This window comes from Brassica napus, chromosome A1, assembly GCF_020379485.1.
Source record: "Brassica napus cultivar Da-Ae chromosome A1, Da-Ae, whole genome shotgun sequence".
Taxonomy (NCBI): Eukaryota; Viridiplantae; Streptophyta; class Magnoliopsida; order Brassicales; family Brassicaceae; genus Brassica; species Brassica napus.
The window spans coordinates 18,869,688-18,882,629 of record NC_063434.1 but is presented as its reverse complement, the minus strand read 5'-3'; the positions used below and the strand labels follow the sequence as shown (position 1 = coordinate 18,882,629).

Here is a 12,942-nt window from a genome sequence, read left to right as displayed (position 1 = left end):
ATAAAAAATATATTATTTTTTATTACAGGGTGAAATCAGCATTTCTAATGGAGAGGGAGGGGCATCTCGAGTTAAACTCCCCATTACTCCCCAAAAAATTAATTAAATAAAACTTTAATTAAATTTGAAAAATAAGTAAAAAACCAAAAAGGACTTGCATAATTACAATCCAACCAAAGATATTGGCGCAAACCATCCAGATCCGGTCCATAAAATTTGGATTTGTTTCTCCATAAGTTCCGTAAGAGTTGGTGTAACTGTAAATATTTGTGTTACTGTGTAACTTAATAAAACTTCAACTAAGTCGCACTTTTCGTAACTGTAAAACTTAGTAAAAGTTCAACTAATTTTGATTGTATCTTTTACATTGACATTTATTTTCTTGAAACACATTGGTAATATGCTCTTCTATTATATCTTTTACATTGGCAATATGTTCTTTTATTGAAGTTAAATAAAAAAAAAAGATAATCTTATAGAGGAAAAGTAGAGACATTTGATTAGGAAATATATTTTACCGACATTACATTAGGAAATGTATTTTACATAAACTTAACAATAATAGATAAAAATTACATGTCATAACTCATAAACACACAACTAATCTCCAATTGGCCAGCCACGAGCAGTCAAGTGAATTTCATTGCAGAAGTCCCAAGCTGCACATTGCCAGAAACAACAATTGCATTTCCAGCGTGTTCTTGATCCATATATGGAGACTACAAACACTGGTTCTATTATTGCGGAGAACCAGCAATCATAGCAGACGTTGGGATCTGTTCTTTCCAATAGAGACATAAACATCTCAGGTTTATCGTAACCCCAATGGCCAGAGAGCGCCCAACTAGTGGTCATGTGATACATCCGATCAACATATTCACGAGTAAAATCAGGATAGTTGTGAACCAATCCTCTATGATCAACGCTAAATGCTAAGTTCATCATATCATCTACATATTTGGCCAACATGCATCCTCTCTCACCAACAATATGAATTTGTTCCCTTCCTTCATCAAGTAAATGGAGGATGAAGTATTCATACATACCTCGCAAGTAGATGGCCGGATTACACAGTTGGTAGCACTTAAGCATGAATGTTCTAACAACATTGACCTGATCTGACCAATTATTCAAGAAAATGAGATCGGCAAATTTGTAAAATTAATCTTCTCTGCCAAATGCGTTAAACCCGGGGAAAGCAACTCTTGCACAACCAAAGTCCCGGATACTGGTTGTTGCTACCTTGGATAGAATCTTGTGAAGCATGGAAGGAGGGAGAGAAGCCAAGTTGAAGTTCACTATGGAGATATATTCGTTTAATCAAGTAAATGGAGAGATATTCATTTTATGAAGTAAATGGAGAGTATTCCCATTAAATTTATTTGGAGAAGGTGATAATGATCCTCTGACCCATCTACAAGTAGACACCTCGAGAAGACACGAGTTCATAAGACACAACTTGTCACTGCAATAGTCGCATGCCTTGGATTTGATACTTTTGGATTTGAAACTTTATATCTTTAATGGATAAAAATATATAACTTTGTATAAGTAAGTGAAATAACTGATTTAGAGTTGTCAAAAATCATGAAACTAAGAAATTTTTTAACAATTTAGATAGTCTAAACTCTAAATGTAAGAAACTATGTAAAATTTTATGAAATTTAGATATTATATGGTTATATTTTGCAGGAAATGATAGCAAGAAGCATTATCGGAGATAATAAATGAAAATGCTAATATTTAGTAATTTTAATTTCTGCTATTTAATGATTTATTACCCAAACTACAAGTTGCAACTCTTCCATTTAAGAGTGATTTGATAAACGACTCTAGAAGACACGACTTCTCATGGGAACAGTCGCATGCATTAGATTTGAAACTTTGTATAACTTTAATTGTTAAAAAATATAACTTTGTATAAGTAAGTGAAATAACTGATTTAGATTGTCTAAATATATGAAACTAAACAAAATTTTAACGATTTAGATCGTCTAAATATATGAAACTATGTTAAAGTTTAAGAATTTGGATATTTTATTGTTATATTTTGCAAGAAATTATAGGAAAAAAACAATATCGTAGATAATAAATAAAAATTATAATATTTAGTACCTTTAATTCATGTTATTTGATGAGTGTTCTTCAACACGGAAACCCATTTCGATGACCCTGCAAGGCCAAATATGGTGTTTTACATAAGGGACAACATGTAAGTAGAAAGTAACATATGATCAATGCTCCAGAATTTATACATTAGTCTAATTGACACATTTTGTTTTATTCATCATAGTGAGAGTCAGATAAAGTGTGTGGCAACTGGCGATCATGCTTATGCCTTCAAGGATGATCTTGAAAACATGAGAGGTCGTGGACAAGTGATTGTGGTCCTTAAGATGTGGAGGGTCTGGAGTTTTTTCAGTAAGTGTAGTTTATATGTTAAGTTTTAAATGTGATAGTTGGGTAAAACGTTTACTAAACTCATTTATGCATGCAAGTTATTTTGGTCCTGATGAACTATGGCTTGAGACCGATGGTGGATTATCTGACTTTAGGTTTAATCTGCTTTTGCCGGAGATTGAGGAGTTCAAACAGTCTCTACTATACAGTGACCCTTATGTTCAGAGACATAGGGCTATAGGGCCTTTGTAAATCTGGTTGTTCTCATTGTTCTTCATCTTTGTACTTGTCTTAAACCTTTTAGTTTGCTGTAAAATTGCTAACGTGTGTTGAAACTCCTATGTTAAATGTTGGTGAAACTTTATGCTTTTAACTTTTTCAATTTTCCAACTTTGTTAAAATTAGACAAACTTGTGTTCGTTTCACTTCACTTTCTCAAATGTCCAACATCGTACTAATTTTAGAAACTTTTTCAATATATCAAACTTCATAATCGTTCAACTTCGCATAACTTAGGCGAAACATACGAGAAGCTTAGAAAAAACAGAAATTTGAAGTTTTTGTTCGTATAAATAGGTCAAATTTTGTATTAGTTTCACCTTCTCAATTGTCCAACATCGTAGAAATTATAGACTTTTTTAATAGATCAAACTTCATAATCGTTCAACTTCGCATAACGTATGCGAAACATACGAAAAACTTAAAAAACAGAAAGTTTAACTTCATCATAGCTTTAGGAATTACTTGTACATCAAAATTCCTACAACTACAACGACACCGAGATCCAGAATAAGACAACCTCCTTTCATTATTTTGGGACCACTCATCATTGTTTCTTTGAGTACTTGAACTTCTTCTTCTAGCATTCGAACCTGGTAGTCCAACTGTTGTATCTCATCAGTGAAAGCTTCATCAACCCATTTGAAGATGTGATTGTCGTTCTCAAGCTATAACATTTTATTCAAAAAATTAAAGGCACAACTATTCAAAAAATATAAAGGTACAACTTCAGTTAAAAATCCTTCAATAGCTAAGGCTACACAAACGTACCTTCCTTTGAGGCGCATAGCGACACTGATAATACCGAGGATATAGATTTTAAGATTGGTTTTGGAGATGAGCTCCTTGATGTGCTCCCCGCACCAACACTTAATAGGTATTCCTGGAGTTCTTACTCGTATCCCACCACCGGCCGTGGAAGACGATGAATCGGATATTATTTCTTGGGAGAGAATGAAAGTTGAGAGATAAATGGGGAAGAGAGACAAAGGGGAAGATGAAAATGAGGAAAACCCGAAAAAGATTTTTAATACTTCGCTTAAACGATTTTGGAGTCTGCGGAAAAATTAGAAATTCAAAAAAGCTGATGGGCGGGAAAATTTATCCTTCGATTTTCGTGATAGAAGTTTCACCAAGTTTGCAGTTTTGCATAAAATATCAAAGTTGTACTTTTAATTTTTTTCCATTTATATTAGTTTTACTCTACTTGAATGACTGATTTCATGTTATACCAATTATATTATGTTTCCTAGATTCATTTATACTATGATTATCTAAACATAAAATTGATTCGAGGCCATAGTAAACTTTCAAATGTGACAAGGTGAATATTAGCGAAAAACCTATAAGAACACAATGTATTTCGTATATGATTACTAGTAAGTAAAGAAATGAAAAATTTATTAGTTCTGATTAAATCATAATTAGCTCTGAACACAATGTTTCTTGTGGGGATGTTCATTTACTTGTACCAACACAAAATACAAATCTCACTCATATCCAGTAAACAAAAAAGTTATACCCGTAAAGAAAAAGTTTCACTTAGTTGTACAAACACAAAATACAAATCTCACCTATATCCAATAAACAAAAAAGTTATACCAGTAAAGAAATGTTTTTCACTTAGTTGTACGAAAACAAAATATAAATTTCACCTTTCAACATTCCTACACAGTAAAAACATTAAAAGTGAAAGTTTTACAACCTACTCCTCTTGTATTTCTTGTGGGGATGTTCATTGTGTTCCTTATGTTCCAAATCAGTGGCCACATTCTCTTCTTCTCCATATCCACTCTCATGCTCACCATAGTTCCTACTACATGAGCTTTCTTTCTCAACTCTTGATAGTTGCTTGGCTATTTGAACTATTTCCAATTCTTGGATGTTCTCTATATGTAAAATACTTCTTCTTTGTTCTTTATCCACCGATGTTAGATAAACAAACACATCTTCATCATCCAAAATATATGATTGCCGCTTAGGTTCCACTACCAATTGAATGTAACCCAAATTCAACCTCTTTGTAAACGGGTATATTTCCATCTTCCTGCATATCCTCTCCTTCAACAATGATAAGAGATCTCCTCTAATGATGATGTCCTAAAGAATATAGCATACAAACGAGCATCGGTTGGAATTCATTCATAATCATCTCTAGACTTAGAATAATCTCCATCATAATCAAAGTGTATGTTTGTAGAAAAAAAGACACATCTTCAATACAAAAAAAAATTAAACCAAACCATTAAGTTATACCTTGTTATACAGTTATAGCATTTAAGTTATACTAAGTTATACATTCTTACACAATTTTGTCATAAACCAACTTTGCCCAATGTTTCCTAGTTCTAGTTGTTTTCTCCTCTCCAATTCGTTTCAATCGTTATCTCGGAGTTATCAGCATTCTTTGATTCCCGATGTTCTATATATCTTTTCTTATACAGTTGTTGATTATCCAGTTACCTAATAGGCATAACATTCACACTTTCTGATCCTCGATTAGTCCAGTCCAATTACAACTATAAATCTTGTCAATCGGAATCTCTGTAAATCGATCGTCTATGGTGGAAGAAGGATTCTAAACATTGGCTTTAAGATACATACCCTGTAAAACAGAATCAATGGCTCAATGATTCAGCATCCAAGCGACGAAACCGAGTTAGCTCAATGTGATGATAGCGAGGAAGAAGAGAACGAAGGTGATATGAGAGAGAGAAAATAACAGATTTGATTACTCCCGATTTGGAAATGGAATAATGATTTTCCCAATTTTTGATTGGTCATCTGACGTCATTCAATCCACATTCAATCGGTCAGGTAGAGAAAGTGCACTTTCGACATTAACCATCAATATGGAGAGTATTGGATTAGATAAGAGTATGACAGAATAAGTAAGAGTATGACATAATGAATTTCGTCTCATTAAGAACATCTCAGCGTTTCTCCCCTCTCTTTTGTTCTTTTCTTTTAGCACTATATCTTCTTCTAGATAGAGAATTTTGTTAAGGCCGATCCGATCCGAAAATCCGATTCAAAATCCTTCAAAACCATTAAAAGATAATGGTTCCACAAAAGTTTGAGTCCATGCCAAACTCAACAAATGGTCCATACCGACCAGGCCTGACAGACCATGTGCATGTGCTGGGAACACATTTGCACATGACCCATTACAATTTTAACAAAATTTAGCCCAGACTAGAGCCTGAAAATGTTTTAAATTATTATTTTTCTTAAGAAAAAAAGTCTCCAATTTATTTTTCTTCTCTTTTAAAAGGCCCCAATTTTGTTTCCAGCACATGACTCCATTTACAACCGAGGCGGGTCTGTTACCGACCTGACACATTCAAACCACAATATAACAAAGATCAAACCAGTAAAAAAAACGATCATAAAGACACCTTGATCCTCCCCAGAAATCAAGTGGGCGTTACAATACTATAAAAGCAAGACTAAGGACATGAAGAAAGGAGATCTAATTCTCTTTTGGCAATACTCTACTTTCAATACATATGTATGTTTTTCTCCTTAGATATCTCATATATTTGTAATCGTTTTTACTTGTATTATCAACAAAATACACTTTTTTATACAATATCATCAACCCTAAACCTAATTTCTGAAGTGGATTTTGAGATCCATCATTTAGCGCTAGAAAAAAGAGATTTAATAAATCTTTTGTAGATTCTAACTCGAGGACACATACTACGAGGGCTAGAGAAGACACAACCGACGCATCCACAAGCAACGTGAACAACCTCCAGGGTGTATTACCAAGGCTTAGTCCGGATGGTACACCATTCGTCCAAATACCCCAGCTCGATTCAGACAGAGATCCAACCACTCAGTCGGTCGAGACACTACATTTTGGTCATAATGGACACCTGGCTTAATCCAACACCACCGACAGACTTACAAGCAGCACCAGCTGTCGACCTTACTAAATCAGGTATATGTAGATGTATGACATGTCTTTTCTGTTTTTCTTAACTGTATAGGTCAGCAGCATTCATTAGGACAACAAACTCTGCAACGCCTATAACAGATTGCTCAAACCCAGGCCGATCAACAAGCTCAGATAAATAATTTGTTGGCTCAGTCGCCAACGACACCACAAAACGCGGCATTGGGAAAGCATACCGCTCCAACAAGGCTCAACATGACATACAACATCCATAGATCTGTACAAAATGAGGAAGCAGCAAACCCAAGATGAGCTCCTATGTCGTTATCGCTTCCGGCTCCTCCAGACTATTGGATCCATACTAATAAATTACAAATAATTAAAATTAAAACATTAATAATTACGTATATAATATCTTTATGTTCAAACATTTACACCCATGCATGAATACGAGAAAATCACCTAGTATAGAAAACATGTAAATGATAAATATATTAGATAGAGCTCGTGAACTCATGGTGCTTCATACGCTTCGTATAAACTTTCATGTATAACTTATGTACTATGTAGTTAGATATCTTTAGAAAATGTCATACGTTGTAATTACTCTAGGGATCTATGGATAGTTGTATTTGGATTAGGAATGATTTTGCAACTGACACGTGTCATAAATAAGTTCTAAAGAAGTAACCCATCATCAAGTTTATTTTATAATTAATACAAAACTGAAGGTACAACTTTAAAATGATCATCAATTAATATATAGGGGATAATTTGTTGTGTTTTAGGATTTTATAATTCGTTTTAAGGAATTTTAGACTACTATTTTTCTCTTATAATTCTCTTTGTTCATGATTTAAAAAGAAAAAGAAAAATTATAATTTCTTGAAAAGGAAAATTATTTAATATAGCTTTTACAAATTTTTTTGTTTTAGATTTAAAAAATGAAAATTACTATCAAATGTTTTTATTAAATTATTATATATTTATGATAATTTTTTAACACATGTCACAATTTTAAAATGTTTATTGCCATGTGGCCTGATCATGTTAATTAGAAACTTTAAAAAACCAAAGTTTATATAATAAGAAAAATTATACAAATATTTTAAATTTATGATTTTATGAAAGGAAATAACTATCAAATAATTTTATATTTATAAGGAAAATCCATATTAAATATTTTAAGAGAAATCTAATCTTGTAATTATTTTTTATTTATAAGGAAATTCATTATCTTAAACCAATGTCTATTGCCTTTGTAATTATCTTACACCCATGTTTTTTATTTGACCTTACAAAAATATTTGTTTTCTAAGAATACAACAATTAAAAATAAACTTATAGATTTTTAATTATTTTAAACTCATATTTTTTTTATTTGGCCTAGCTAATAAGATTCTTTAAAAAGGAATACTACAATTAAAATAAAATTATTAGAATTTTTTTACAGTTGTTTTTGGTTTAAGATTTTAGAAAAGGTAAAATAGAATATATCAATCTATATCTATCTATCTATCTATCTATCTATCTATCTATAACAATAAAGTAGACTATTGTCTCTCCTTATTGTGCCACATCAGCATCGGACCATGGGGCAAATTTTGCTACGTGTAACTCTATTTTAACGATCTAAAAATTCGCTCTGAAATTTGTTTATTGGACTTTCCTACTCATTTCAACGGAGGCCCAATTGTCATTATCGAAGACAAAGTAGCTTCTGAATTAAATAGGAGTGTCTCTTCGGATCACAGTTCCTCCGATCAACGCATGTATAACAGCTTCAGATTTCGTCGATCTTCTACATTAATCCAAGCATTTATGTTGTTTCCACCGCTTCTCCTACTCTCTCCAAAGGTAACCGATTAAAGCTCTGATTATAAATGTTTGCTTCGTAGCTCTTACCGGGAGGATCGAACAGTCCTGAGTATTCTTAGGTCAGTTTTACTAGGACGAAGCGGAGATTTTGGGTTTACTTTAGGCATTTGTTTCACCTACTAATTAGACTAAGATGATTAGACTTTGCTTTGAGGATTATCTCTTCATCTTTACTTATTTTCACTTTTGAAAGTTTTTGTAACCTTTAGTAGCGGTTCCTGCTTTTGCTGATTCGATGTCACTAAAATGATTTAGAGCAATGGACTTTGGTTGAGGATTGTCTCTGTAACTCGAGATTGTTATAAAGATGTTTGTTTGTTGTTTGTGCTGATTTTGTATTTTTTTTTTGAACAAGTCGTAGTATTTGGCCTGGCTACGCTCGACTGTCCTTGAGAACTTGAGTCTCACTGTCATGAAGCGAGGTTTTCAGAGAGACTCAGGCGAGTCAATCGTCCACGTAGATGAAATGTAACTTCTCTTTTCATTTGTGATATTTGATTTTGACTCCTCAATTAACAGTAAGACTTCACTCGGTCGTACGAGTATAATTGATATTGATGGTTTTCTGTTTTTCTACATGTTGAATCACATACATCCATATGAGATTGTGAATGGTGTAGTTGAATTTCAAGGTGTACCTGAAGAAGTAAAAACAGAACAAAAGGATAAAGATGTCGAAGGTGTGTTTTAGCTTCCAATGATGTTTAAATCATGTTTCAACTGATATGACCATCTATTTTTCTTTTCTGCAGAGAAAGGAGTACTGGCCTGGCTAATTCCATTGAATAACAAGGAAATTTCAGATAAGGATCTTCGTTTTCAGGATACTCTTCTTTTGTTTATATGAAAAGTGGATTCTCTTAATCTTGATGTTTTTTGTTCTCATTATTATATAACTGAGCGAGGTGAAGGTGCTCTTAAGTGATTCTTAAGGATATCAACAGGATTGAAGAACCAAAAGGGTTCAAGATTGACTTTATCTTTGAACAGAGCCCTTACTTCAAGAATACAATCTTGACCAAGACATATCACATGATTGATGAAGATGAGCATATCCTTGAAAAGGCCATTCAGTATGATCTTTGGCTCTTAACTTGTGTTTATTGTTTTTTTCCTCAAGACAAAGATGTCTTGTCTTATTGATCGTTAACAATTGTCTAGGACGGAGATTAAGTGGTATCCTGGAAAATATTTGACTCATCAGATCCTTAGAAAAAGCCAATGAAAGGGATCCAAAACAAAAAGCCGATCACTTAGACTGAAGACTTTGAGAGTTTCTGCAAATTCTTCATTCCACCTAAAGTTCCTGAGGAAGACAATGATCCTGATGATGAATAGGTATGTCCATCCCCAAAAGCAATTTAATATTTGATTTAGTACTTCAGTGCGTTAAGTGCTAACCTGATAGTTTCTTATTGCACAGGCTGGGGAACTCCATGGAGCACAACTCTGACACATGGTCTGTACCTTCTTTTTCATCTTCAGTTCTCTTTGCTTTTTTTTCTTTTGATCAACAGTTCTCTTTGCTTTTTAGTTCAGGTCTAGGATCTAAATCTATCGACTGTTTATTCTGAAGATCAACCATTAAAGAGAAAATCATCTAAAATTTTGTGTCATGGTTTACTGGTGAAGTTGTTGACGCAGATGACCTTGAGATGGACGAAGATGATGATGAGATTGATGTTGATGATGATGACACGGGGAGGGGAGGAAGATGAGGTGGATGACAAGGACGATGATGAAGAGGCTGGGCAAGGAAAGAATAGTAGAAAAAGGTACTGTGTGGTTAAAATGGCAGTTTTTCATCAGCTGGGCAGAAGGAATTAACAAGCACTCAGTCTAGAACTTATGTTCTATTTCTTCTTGGTTATTTAAAGCTGTGTATAACAAAGTGAGAGGCCACTGAAGTGTAAGCGTGAAGAAGAGTCAGGTCATTTTGTTTTTAAGTTGCCGAGTCATGGTCTGGTTTAATATGATATATAACAAGTTTTGAAGGGTGTTTTGCAAATAATTGGTTATCTGGTTGGTTTGTGTCTTATTTTTAATTTGTAATGTGTTTCTGATCAAAAAACTGCTTTGAGCAAATAGTATTTGTCGTTTTGTTCACAGTTTATATTTGCGAGTTTCTACCATTTTTGGCCTTCGTCTGCGTAGGTAACTATATTTTTAATGGTTCTTTCGGTTTGTTTAGAAAAAAAAGTACTTATGTGTTCATCTAACAATTCAGGATCCAAAACCAGTAACCTCAATTGAAATGTTTTAAAGACTTTTTCTATTTATGATGATATAAATTTCACTAATATCAACTTCTTAATTTATATAATGCATGCATCATATTTAGACACCAACTAATTTGAAAATTTTGGAAATCACAATGATGTTCAAAAAAGGTTTTCAGAAAAAAAGGGAAGAGCATAAACAACGGTGTACTCGTTTATTTAGTTATTTGTGGTGGGCTTTCTTCAGACAGGGATTCATGATGTGCATCCCTTGTTCTTTCTACTACGTTTGTGCTATGGCTTTATTTCAAGAGACTGGTTAGTCAAATTTTCTCACGTGTATAGGGAAGCTAATCGTCTAGCAGATGGATTAGCTAACTATGCGTTTTCTTTACCGTTTGGTTTACATTATTTTGAATCGGCTCCAGAGCATGTTGCTCCTGTTTTGTTGGAGGATTGTAATGGGATGTCCATAACTCGGCGGCTTTGCCTGTAGTTGTTGATTTTGTTTTGAAATAAAAAGTGGGAGACTCATGTCTCCTGCCGTTTACCAAAAAAAAAAAAAATAACACATAAATTATCGATCCAAATGATTGCTAAATTTCACACTCTACCAACGTCATTTTTCTACTTTTTCTGAAAAAGTTTACCACTGCGTACAAAAGCCAAAAACCATCCGATTAAGTACTATCACACTAAACAAAAAAAAGCTCACCCACATTTAAAGTATTTAGAGCAACAAATACCAATCTTAAATTTACAATGGCAATATACCCCGCCCAGTGCCGTGTGAAGAGTTTTAGGAACCTAAGGCAAATTTTAAAAATAAACTTATTTACAATTATAATGAAACAATTTTGCAATATGATATATCACCTTCACCAAATACACAGGTTTAACACTGCAAAAGAGTACGTTTATGCTATATTATGTTTTATAAGTAAAAAATACATGAATTCAGAAGGTTAGTTAGTCTACTGTATGGAAAGGGTTTAAAAAAAATAAGTTTAGATCACTAAAATTAGAAATTATTTTAAATTCCGGGACCCTAAGAAGTTCATATTAATCGGAGGTCTAAGATGAAGGTCTTTTTCAATACATTGTAGGCACGCCTCTGACCCCGCCCTTAGACCATCTCCAATGGGACTCTATTTTTTCCTCTATAATTTATACCAAAATAGGGTAACTCTATTATAGTGTAACTTTTGCTCTAATGGTGTTACTCTATAATAAAGTTACTCTATTTTGGTGTAAATTATAGAGGAAAAATAGAGTGCCATTGTAGATGCCCTTAGGATGGGCACGCCACTAGTTATATAATAAGATGCTCTATGCTAGGGGTGGGCGTTCGGGTACCCGTTCGGGTTCGGATCGGATATTTTAGATTTTCGGGTATTTCGGTATAGAAGTATAGAACACATTCGGGTATTTCTATACTTCGGATCGGGTTTGGGTATTTTTAGTTCGGGTTCGGTTATTTTGGATCGGGTTCGGATATTTAGATTTTGAAAAAAATATTAAATTTTTCATTTCTCAAATTTCTTGTATTTGAAAATATAACTTTCCCTTAACTAATTTTTTTTAATAGATTGAATGGTTAATAGATCTGAACATAAAATTTTGAAACTAAAAAGACATTAATTTGGTTATTTAAAAAAAAAAAATTGGATGTAACTTTTTGTTAATTCATGAAATAAAAAATTTGACATGCATTTTTAAGTGAGTAGCAAATAATTTTCTTCTTAATTGTATGTATATCATATGAACTTAAAATATGTGTAGTATCAATATAAATATTTTATATAAAATGAGAGATGTAAATTAGAAATATAAGGTTAATTATACATATGTTCGGTTATTTTTGGATATCCATTTGGGTTCGGATATTACCCGTTCGGGTTCGGATATCCAATCTCTCCTAATTTAATATCCGTTCGGATATTCTGCTACTTCAGTTCGGATTTCGGTTCGGGTTTTTCGGATCGGGTTCGGATGCCACTTCGGATATCGCTTAAAATGCTCACCCCACTCTACGCAGCGATTATGTACAATCCAATTGAAACTAATTCCAAAATAACACATTCGAGAAATTCCAAAAAAAAAAATGTTTAAATAAATGAACCCGTAGTTGTGCCTGGGTCCAAAATTGGGCCGAGTAATATGAATTGATAGGTGAAGAGGAAAAGCCTATAAAGAGTCAAATAAGCGTTTGGTAAAAATTGTATAGTTGCGGGACCACAAAATAAAAAAATATAGAAATACCCT

General features: G+C 33.2%; 1 long non-coding RNA gene across 4 annotated transcripts; it reads left to right on the top strand.

Moving 5' to 3' along the window:
• Positions 1-8,236: 8,236 nt before the first annotated feature.
• Positions 8,237-10,590, top strand: LOC106360673. 4 transcript variants are annotated; one of them, XR_001272809.3, is made up of 7 exons: positions 8,237-8,437; positions 8,814-8,926; positions 9,079-9,138; positions 9,211-9,531; positions 9,620-9,796; positions 9,882-9,917; positions 10,091-10,590. It is a non-coding gene; the product is annotated as an uncharacterized LOC106360673 (long non-coding RNA). The 4 variants fall into 4 exon arrangements; XR_001272808.3 differs by having other exon boundaries at positions 9,063-9,138; XR_002653518.2 differs by having other exon boundaries at positions 8,814-9,138.
• The last annotated feature ends 2,352 nt before the right edge of the window (positions 10,591-12,942 follow it).